Here is an 11,909-nt window from a genome sequence, read left to right on the forward strand (position 1 = left end):
CACGCACTCCTTATGGACTCCGCGTGATGAGTCTTCCAGGGGGAAGGCCCCTACTCCTCCGCTTGCCGAGAGCTCTTCTCGCCACACTAAACCTTTCGTGAAGCCTTTTGACCGCCTGGCTCACTTTATTGGGAAGTCCCATAAAGCTATATTTGATACCTGCCGCTACACTGCTACTCACATTGCTACTGAGGAGGTTCGCCGTATCTCGGAGGCAAATGCACTTAGGGCTCGTCTCCGTGCACGCCCTGGCAGTCCTGTTGAGCCTGATGAGCCCATTCCTGATCGGCTTCCTCTTCCGGAGGTCGACTTTCCTTCTGCCACTGACTTCCCGGAGTTCTTCCTTGCACCTGCTGATCTGAGTGATGGTGATGGTGATGATGAGGATGCTGAGTGATCCTCCTACTTTCTCAGACGTTTTTCCCTTTTCGGTACTTGCTGCCAAGGGGGAGATGTAATTCTTAGGAGTATAAGTGTGAGTCTGCTATGTCTATTGAGCTCTAGTTATTGGACTCTGTATTATTATTGTAATGATCCTTGGTCATGTGTTATGCTACCTTATATGAGTCTATGATACTATGTAAGACCTTGGTCATGTGTTATGCTACCTTATATGAGCTTAAGTATGCTATCTCCTGTGGTTATCTTCATTTGTTGCTATCATTGCCTATGTTAATTGTAATGGTGTATGACTACACTACTATTACAACATCTTATTCGAATGAGGGTATCCTCACCATATGTGCATGATTTTGTATGTTATCATTTCATTCCTATGCATACTTTAAGGGGGAGCTCTCTCTAAAACACATCCCTGCATATATTAAGGGGGAGCTCTTCCTAAAAGCACATACCAGACTATTCTCCTAAAATTATTTGCATCACATTTCACTTGTTGAGTGCTATATGTAGTTTGTCATCAACTACCAAAAAGGGGGGAGATTGAAAGTGCAATCTTGCTCTTAAAGATTATTTTTGATATTGATGACAAATTTACATATAGGAGACTAACCGTGTTTGCTAAGTTTATACACAGGTTGTTAGTTCTCTGTTTTCTTCTAATGTGCATCATGATCACATCATATGAGATATTACTCAAGCAAATTATCAATGAGGAAGCATTGTGCTCTTTTATATTTCTTGAGTAATAGGAATCCTGCACTATCAAGAGGGGATCCGAGGTATAGGTTCAAGGCTTGCTCATATTTTGTCTCACAAGAACTTTTCCTCAAAGGACCAAAAATCCCTAGCAATACCCCTTAGCCAAAACCTACTACTGTGTCTCTACACAAGTACCTTGCTGGATCATACGGACGGGGTCCCAGATCATCCGAGCTAAGCCTGGATCGTCCGGACCTTACTCCGGATCATCCGGGTAATGTACGCCCTCCATCACAGAACCATGGTGATTGAAGCCGGATCGTCCGGATCCTGTCCCGGATCGTTCGGATCCTGTCCCGGATCATCCCGGTAATCTTGCCCCTATTTTCACAGAACCTTGGTGGATGTAGCCGGATCATCTGGACAGTCATCCGGATCATCCGGGCTCCTCGCAGCTCTTCTACTGCCACTTACATCCGGGCCTTCAGCCAGATCATCTGGGCCTTTAGCCAGATCATCCGGATGGTCTTCCGGATCATCCGGGCAGGTCAATCTCTGTCTAAACGGCTCTAATTCTCTTGTGGTATAAATAGCCCCTTACCTCTTCGAGATAAGGTTGAACACTTCACTCAAACACACCTCAAGAACACCAGTGCTCCCTCTCCCTTGCTCACACTCTAAATCTTAGATCCCGGTTTGATTCTTGTGAGTTTCGAAGAGTTGTTCCAATCAAAAGAAACATCTTTCCCCTGTCCTTCTTGTGACCGAAGCAAATCATGAGTTGAGCAAGTTTTGAGCTTTTCCCTTTGGATTTTGTTACTCTTGGAGGTTGGAGACTCCTAGGCGGTAGGAGTCTTTCGGAGAGGAATCGACCTTTGTGATTAACCCCGGATAAGTTTGTGAGGGTTTGGAGACCACCCCAAGGTCTACCACTAGTGGTTGAGAAACGCCTCTGTGGTGTTGTCTCAAAGGGAGAATAGGGTGAGCCTTCGTGGTGTTGGTGTGCCTTCGTGGTAACATCCACCTCTTTAACGGTGACGTAGCTTCCCTCCAAGGAAGTGAACATCGGCATACATCCTCGTCTCCCGGAGTTGCGGTTATTCCTAACCCTAACTCTCTACTTGTGGTTACTTGTCTCTTGCACTTACTTATATCATATTGTGTTTGCTTACTTACATACTTGTGTTGCATAGCACTTAGTACCACACTTGCAATTGTTAGGCCCACTTTCATATTCCGCATTATTGCCTAAAATTACTAAGTCATAAATAAAATTTTGTAATTGTACCTATTCACCCCCCCTCTAGGTCCATCTCGATCCTTTCAACTAATGAGTTAGTTGCGGGATGATGCATTACGGAACGAGTAAAGATACTTACCGGTAACGAGGTTGAGCTAGGTATTGAGATATCGACGATCGAATCTCGGGCAAGTAACATACCGATGACAAAGGGAACGACGTATGTTGTTATGCCGTTTGACCGATAAAGATCTTCGTAGAATATGTAGGAACCAATATGAGCATCCAGGTTCCGCTATTGGTTATTGACCGGAAACGTGTCTCGGTCATGTCTACATAGTTCTCAAACCCGTAGGGTCCGCACGCTTAAAGTTCTGTGACGATCGGTATTATGAGTTTATGTGTTTTGATGTACCGAAGGTAGTTCAGAGTCCCGGATATGATCACGGACATGACGAGGAGTCTCGAAATGGTCGAGACATAAATACCGATATATTGGACGACTATATTTGGACATCGGAATGGTTCCGAGTGAGATCGGGAAAATACGGAGCACCGGGAGGTTACCGGAACCCCCCGGGAGGTATATAAGCCTTATTGGGCCTTACTGGAAAAGAGAGGAGAGGCGCAAAGGAGGGGGCGCGCCCCCCCAAGCCCAATCCGAATTGGGAGGGGGGTCAGCCCCCCTTTCCTTCCTCCCTCCTTCCCTTCCTTTCCCTCTCGTACTCCAACTTGGAAGGGGGGAATCCTACTCCCGGTGGGAGTAGGACTCCCCTTGGCGCGCCCTCCTCCTGGCCGGCCGCCTCCCCCTCCTCTACTCCTTTATATACGGGGGAGGGGGCACCCCTTGGAGACACAACAATTGATCATTGATCTTTTAGCCGTGTGCGGTGCCCCCCTCCACCATAATCCACCTCGGTCATATAGTAGCGGTGCTTAGGCGAAGCCCTGCGTAGGTAGCATCATCATCACCGTCATCACGCCGTCATGCTGATGGAACTCTCCCTCGAAGCTCTACTGGATCGAAGTTCATGGGACGTCATCGAGCTGAACGTGCGCTGATCTCGGAGGTGTCGTGCATTCGGTACTTGGATCGGTCGGATCGTGAAGACGTACGACTACATCAACCGCGTTGTTCTAACGCTTCCGCTTTCGGTCTACGAGGGTACGTGGACAACACTCTCCCCTCTTGTTGCTATGCATCACCATGATCTTGCGTGTGCGTAGGATTTTTTTTTTGAAATTACTACGTTCCCAACATGTTCACCATATATTAGAAAAAATGTTTAGTGTGTAATAAAAAAAGTTTAATGCATATTTTAGAAAATTGTACACTTTTACTGATAAGAAATACCACTTCATCAAGTAGTAACATGTTAGTTGAGGTTAATGGCATACCATAGCCTAATTACTCTAACCTACACTTTCTAGGAATCCCTCTCATGGCTAATCCAACTGAGTGTATTATATGAAATTAATTATTTTAAAGCTTAAATTGCTGAAAATAAAGCAAACTGAATATAACTAATTAGCACTAATTATATCATGGACCCTAATTATGATGGCCTAGATTTGACCTGTATTTGCAAAGCTTGAGCAAAACAAAGCCGGTCAACTAAACAAATAGGATTGCAGTTTGGTTGTAAAAAGGAACATAAAAAAGCAACCAAATTTGACATGTAATTGAAGTAAAGAACACAAGCTTTTAAATAGTGAAGATCAACTGATGGGCATAGTTGTGCTACGACCAGATCTTCATGCAGTATCCTGAGATTATACATGAAAAGAGTGGTGATTGAATCCTGGAAAGAACAACACTGTCAAAGGACATGATAGCAAAAAAAAATGAATCTGTATCCTTCAGGATACCATATCCATGCCCAAACTTGCTTGCTCCAGTTTGATGGACATGGATTTGATTTGCATGGGGGGAAAGGGACACATAGAGGAGGAGAGAGAAAGAGTACATAATCTATAACACAATGCTTGTTCTAGATTGAGATAAATGAATTTATTTCCACAAGGGGGTAGATAGAGAGAGGGGGCAGTAGAAAATCCATGTCGAGAGATTGGTTTTTGTTGTTTTTTACGTGGAGAGGAAGGGATGGTTGAGTAGCCAGATTTCAAGATCGATTGAGATGGGTGAATCGTTTCTCTTTTGACTTCTTTTTCTTCTACATGAAGTGGGGAGTAGAGAATCCATGCAGAGAGATTGCTTTTTACATGGAAAGGAATGGATATTGATACGTCTCCAACGCATCTATAATTTTTTATTGCTCCATGCTATATTATCTTCTGTTTTGGACATTAATGGGCTTTATTATACGATTTTATATTATTTTTGGGACTAACCTATTAACCGGAGGCCCAGCCCAGAATTGTTGTTTTTGCCTATTTTAGAGTTTCGCAGAAAAAGAATATCAAACGGAGTCCAGACGGAATGAAACCTTCAGGAACGTGATTTTCGGAACGAACATGATCCAGAGGACTTGGACCCTACGTCAAGAAAGCTACCAGGAAGCCACGAGCTAGGGGGCGCGCCTACCCCCTGGGCGCGCCCTCCACCCTCGTGGGCCCCATGTTGCTCCACCGACGTACTCCTTCCTCCTATATATACCTACGTACCCCCAAACTACCAGATACGGAGCCAAAAACCTAATTCCACCGCCGCAACCTTCTGTACCCGTGATATCCCATCTTGGGGCCTGTTCCGAAGCTCCGCCGGAGGGGGCATCGATCATGGAGGGCTTCTACATCAACACCATAGCCTCTCCGATGATGTGTGAGTAGTTTACCTCAGACCTTCGGGTCCATAGTTATTAGCTAGATGGCTTCTTCTCTCTTTTTGGATCTCAATACAATGTTCTCCCCCTCTCTCGTGGAGATCTATTCGATGTAATCTTCTTTTGCGGTGTGTTTGTTGAGACCGATGAATCGTGGGTTTATGATCAAGTTTATCTATGAACAATATTTGAATCTTCTGAATTCTTTTATGTATGATTGGTTATCTTTGCAAGTCTCTTCGAATTATCAGTTTGGTTTGGCCTACTAGATTGATCTTTCTTGCAATGGGAGAAGTGCTTAGCTTTGGGTTCAATCTTGCGGTGTCCTTTCCCAGTGACAGCAGGGGCAGCAAGGCACGTATTGTATTGTTTCCATCGAGGATAACAAGATGGGTTTTTTATCATATTGCATGAATTTATCCCTCTACATCATGTCATCTTGCTTAAGGCGTTACTCTGTTCTTATGAACTTAATACTCTAGATGCATGCTGGTAGCGGTCGATGTGTGGAGTAATAGTAGTAGATGCAGGCAGGAGTCGGTCTACTTGTCTCGGACGTGATGCCTATATACATGATCATACCTAGATATTCTCATAACTATGCTCAATTCTGTCAATTGCTCAACAGTAATTCGTTCACCCACCGTAAAATACTTATGCTCTTGAGAGAAGCCACTAGTGAAACATATGGCCTCGGGGTCTATCTTTGTCGGTGTTCTGGGAACGGGGGTCCCCAGACTTGCCTGCCTGCGGCCTGCGGTGCGGCTCAAGTGGGGGCCCAGCGCGGCCCATCTTCATCAGCTCAAGCTCAAGACCCTCGCGAGGGGCCAAGCCTCGTGGGGCGGATGACAGGAAGCTTCCTCAGAGGCAGCCTCGTCAGGCAAGCTCGCCGGGAGGCGGAGAGATCAAGGTAGGGTACCTCGCGAGGAGCCCGTGACGCAAGCCATGATGAATCAAGACCAGGCGGGCGCCTGCCTGTGCAGTGTCCTTGTTTCCCTTTCGGTGCAAAGGGGGCAAGCACAGACTGAGGCATCAGGCAAAGATTACCATTCCGGTGCAACGAGACCAAGACCAGCCGAACGGCAGGACAGAGGTCACCGTGGAGCTCAAGACGGCGTCATCACCAGTGCTTTTGGCAGCCGAAGACCACCTTTGGTCAGGATAACTTGTACTAGATGTTCCCCTTCAAAATGGCCAATTGTTGGCGCCCTTCCCGCTCATTATTTGGGAAGAGGCCCAGGGCCTCTATAAATAGAGCTAGCCACCACAGAGTAGAGAGACCCAACGAGCTGGTAGAGAAAGAAAGATCTAGACCAAGTAGAACACACCGCACCAGCTCAAGAACACCCTTCGCGAGGCTGTTCTTCCTCTGTACTATTCATCATCAGCCCCTGAGGCAATCCACCACACCACACACTGGAGTAGGGTATTACACCACCACGGTGGCCCGAACCAGTATAAATCTCGTGTCTCTGGTGTTGTTCATCGTTTCCAGCTTAGATCACGCGAGGAGATCGGACGTAGGACGGTAGGGGAGAGATCTCCGTGCGCACCCCAGTGTTCAAACCTCAAGGGTCTGTCGGAACCCGAAATCCGACATTTGGCGCGCCAGGTAGGGGTGCGCCGGAATCCTTCTTCCTCCGCATCACGTTCTGTCGCCTCGCCGTTCAGATGTCAAGCGACCCGTCTGCCAACGGCGACTGCTGGGCGGCGTGGCCCACCCACGCCGTATCGCCGGCTCAGGGCGACCTCAACCTTGCGCCTCAGGCAGCCCGCGCTCCGCAGGGCGCTGCGGGGCGCGGGAGACGCGGCCAGACGCCGCCTGCCCTCACACCCGACGGGAGCAGTCGAACTCCAGGGCCGCGCTCACGGTGGCCCGAGAGCTGCTACGGTGCCGTTTGCTGGAGGGCGGCCGCGACGTGCTGTTGGAGCAAGTGGCCAAGCTCCTGGACGCCGCCGCCTCAGGAGCACCCCCTTTTTGCGTCCAGCTGCCGCCCCAGATTCAGGGTAAGCCGCGCGGCGGTGTTATGCGCGCTCACATGACTTCAAGCGGACTCCCGGGCCAGTCCAGCGCCAACACTGTTGGGGAACGTAGTAATTTCAAAAAAATTCCTACGCACACGCAAGATCATGGTGATGCATAGCAATGAGAGGGGAGAGTGTTGTCCACGTACCCTCGTAGACCGAAAGCGGAAGCGTTATAACAACGCGGTTGATGTAGTCATACTTCTTCACGGCCCGACCGATCAAGCACCGAAACTACGACACCTCCGAGTTCTAGCACACATTCAGCTTGATGACGATCCCCGGACTCCGATCCAGCAAAGTGTCGGGGAAGAGTTCCGTCAGCACGACGGTGTGGTGACGATCTTGATGTTCTACCGTCGCAGGGCTTCGCCTAAGCACCGCTACAATATTATCGAGGATTATGGTGGAGGGGGGCACCGCACATGGCTAAGAGAACGATCACGAAGATCAACTTGTGTCTATGGGGTGCCCCTGCCCCGTATATAAAGGAGTGGAGGAGGGGAGGGCTGGCCCTCTCTATGCCGCGCCCTAGGGTAGTCCTACTCCCACCGGGAGTAGGATTCCCCCTTTCCAAGTACAACTAGGAGTCCTTCCAAGTAGTAGGAGTAGGAGACAAGGAAGGGGAAGAGGGAAGAGAAGGAAGGAGGGGGCGCCGCCCCTCCCCCTAGTCCAATTCGGACTAGTCAATGGGGGCGCTCGGCCTGCCTCTCCCTCTCCCCTAAAGCCCAATAAGGCCCATATACTTCTTCCCCCGTATTCCCGTAACTCCCCGGTACTCCGAAAAATACCCAAATCACTTGGAACCTTTCCGATGTCCGAATATAGTCGTCCAATATATCGATCTTTACGTCTCGACCATTTCAAGACTCCTCGTCATGTCCCCGATCTCATCCGGGACTCCGAACTCCTTCAGTACATCAAAACTCATAATATAACTGTCATCGAAACCTTAAGCGTGCGGACCCTACGGGTTCGAGAACAATGTAGACATGATCGAGACACGTCTCCGGTCAATAACCAATAGCGGAACCTAGATGCTCATATTGGCTCCCACATATTCTACGAAGATCTTTATCGGTCAGACCGCATAACAACATACGTTGTTCCCTTTGTCATCGGTATGTTACTTGCCCGAGATTCGATCGTCGGTATCTCAATACCTAGTTCAATCTCGTTACCGGCAAGTCTCTTTACTCGTTCTGTAATACATCATCTCGCAACTAACTCATTAGTTGCAATCCTTGCAAGGCTTAAGTGATGTGCATTACCGAGAGGGCCCAGAGATACCTCTCCGACAATCGGAGTGACAAATCCTAATCTTGAAATACGCCAACCCAACATGTACCTTTGGAGACACCTGTAGAGCTCCTTTATAATCACCCAGTTAAGTTGTGACGTTTGGTAGCACACAAAGTGTTCCTCCGGTAAACGGGAGTTGCATAATCTCATAGTCATAGGAACATGTATAAGTCATGAAGAAAGCAATAGCAACATACTAAACGATCGGGTGCTAAGCTAACGGAATGGGTCATGTCAATCACATCATTCTCCTAATGATGTGATCCTGTTAATCAAATGACAACTCATGTCTATGGCTAGGAAACATAACCATCTTTGATCAACAAGCTAGTCAAGTAGAGGCATACTAGTGACACTCTGTTTGTCTATGTATTCACACATGTATTATGTTTCCGGTTAATACAATTCTAGCATGAATAATAAACATTTATCATGATATAAGGAAATGAATAATAACTTTATTATTGCCTCTAGGGCATATTTCCTTCAGTCTCCCACTTGCACTAGAGTCAATAATCTAGATCACATCACCATGTGATTAACATCGATAGTTCACATCATCATGTGATTAACACCCATAGTTCACATTGCCATATGACCAACACCCAAAGGGTTTACTAGATTCAGTAATCTAGTTCACATCACTATGTGATTAACACCCAAAGAGTACTAAGGTGTGATCATGTTTTGCTTGTGAGAGAATCTTAGTCAACGGGTCTGCCACATTCAGATCCGCATGTATTTTGCAAATTTCTATGTCAAGAATGCTCTGTATGGAGCTACTCTAGCTAATTGCTCCCACTTTCTATATGTATCCAGATTGAGACTTAGAGTCATCTAGATCAGTGTCAAAAACTTGCATCGACGTAACCCTTTACGACGAACCTTTTGTCACCTCCGTAATTGAGAAACATATCCTTATTCCAGTAAGGATAATTTTTGACCGTTGGCCATTGATCTACTCCTAGATCACTATTGTACTCCGTCACTTAACACAGTGTAGGGTATACAATAGATCTGGTACACAGCATGGCATACTTTATAGAACCTATGGCTGAGGCATAGGGAATGACTTTCATTCTCTTTCTATCTTCTGCCGTGGTTGGGTTTTTTGAGTCTTACTCAATTTCACACCTTGTAACACAGGCAAGAACTCTTTCTTTGACTGTTCCATTTTGAACTATTTCAAAATCTTGTCAAGGTATGTACTCATTGAAAAAACTTATCAAGCGTCTTGATCTATCTCTATAGATCTTGATGCTTAATATGTAAGCAGCTTCACCGAGGTCTTTCTTTGAAAAACTCCTTTCAAACACTCCTTTATGCTTTGCAGAATAATTCTACATTATTTCCGATCAACAATATGTCATTCACATATACTTATCAGAAATGTTGTAGTGCTCCCACTCACTTTCTTGTAAATACAGGCTTCACCGCAAGTCTGTATAAAACTATATGCTTTGATCAACTCATCAGAGCGTATATTCCAACTCTGAGATGCTTGCACCAGTCCATAGATGGATCGCTGGAGCTTGCACATTTCCTTAACACCTTTAGGATTGACAAAACCTTCTGGTTGCATCATATACAACTCTTCTTTAAGAAATCCATTAAGGATTGCAGTTTTGTTATCCATTTGCCAGATTTCATAAAATGCGGCAATTGCTAACATGATTCGGACAGACTTTAAGCATCGACACGAGTGAGAAATTCTCATCGTAGTCAACACCTTGAACTTTGTCAAAAACCTTTTTCGACAAGTCTAGCTTTGTAGATAGTAATACTACTATCAGCGTCCGTCTTCCTCTTGAAGATCCATTTAATCTCAATGGCTTGCCGAACATCGGGCAAGTCAACCAAAGTCCATACTTTGTTCTCATACATGGATCCCATCTCAGATTTCATGGCCTCAAGCCATTTTGCGGAATCTGGGCTCATCATCGCTTCCTCATAGTTCGTAGGTTCGTCATGGTTAAGTAGCATGACCTCCAGAACAGGATTACCGTACCACTCTGGTGCGGTTCTCACTCTGGTTTACCTACGAGATTTGGTAGTAACTTGATCTGAAGTTACATGATCATCATCATTAGCTTCCTCACTAATTGGTGTAGTAGTCACAGGAACAGATTTCTGTGATGAACTACTTTCCAATAAGGGAGAAGGTACAATTACCTTATCAAGTTCTACTTTCCTCCCACTCACTTCTTTCGAGAGAAACTCCTTCTCTAGAAATGATCCATTCTTAGCAATGAATGTCTTGCCTTCGGATCTGTGATAGAAGGTGCACCCGACAGTCTCCTTTGGGTATCCTATGAAGACATATTTCTCCGATCTGGATTTGAGCTTATCAGGATGAAACTTTTTCATATAAGCATCACAACCCCAAACTTTAAGAAATGACAACTTTGGTTTCTTGCCAAACCACAGTTCAGATTGTGTCGTCTCAACGGACTTAGATGGTGCCCCTTTTTAACGTGAATGCAGCTGTCTTTAATGCATAACACCAAAAACGATAGTGGTAAATCGGTAAGAAACATCATAGATTGCACTATATCCAATAAAGTACGGTTATGACGTTCGGACACACCATTATGCTGTGGTGTTTCAGGTGGCGTGAGTAGTGAAACTATTTCACATTGTTTTAACTGAAGACCAAACTCGTAACTCAAATACTCTTTTCCATGATCAGATCGTATAAACTTTATTTTCTTGGTACGATGATTTTCCACTTCACTCTGAAATTATATGAACTTTTCAAATGTTTCAGACTTCTTATTTCATTAAGTAGATATACCCATATCTGCTCAAATCATGTGTGAAGGTCAGAAAATAATGATACCTGCTGCAAGCCTTAATATTCATCGGACCACATACATCAGTATGTGAACAGAGTTTTAGTCATCTTGCCCAAGAGACATGGTTCGCAAGCATCAAGTGATTCATAATCAAGTGATTCCAAAATCCCATCAGCATAGAGTTTCTTCATGCGCTTTACACCAATATGACTTAAACGGCAGGGCCACAAATAAGTTGCACTATGATTATTAACTTTGCATCTTTTGGCTTCAATATTATGAATATGTTTATCACTATGATCGAGATCCAACAAACCATTTTCATTGGTGTGTATGACCATAAAAGGTTTTATTCATGTAAACAGAACAACAATTGTTCTCTAACTTAAATGAATAATCGTATTGCAATAAACATGATCAAATCATATTCATGCTCAACGCAAACACCAAATAACACTTATTTAGTTTCAACACTAATCCCGAAAGTATAGTGAGAGTGCCATGATGATCATATCAATCTTGGAACTACTTCCAACACACATCATCACCTCGACTTTTACTAGTTTCTGTTTATTCTGCAACTCCCATTTTGAGTTACTACTCTTTAGCAACTGAACCAGTATCAAATGCCGAGGGGTTGCTATAAACACTAGTAAAGTACAC

Source organism: Triticum dicoccoides, chromosome 5A (genome assembly GCF_002162155.2).
Source record: "Triticum dicoccoides isolate Atlit2015 ecotype Zavitan chromosome 5A, WEW_v2.0, whole genome shotgun sequence".
Taxonomy (NCBI): Eukaryota; Viridiplantae; Streptophyta; class Magnoliopsida; order Poales; family Poaceae; genus Triticum; species Triticum dicoccoides.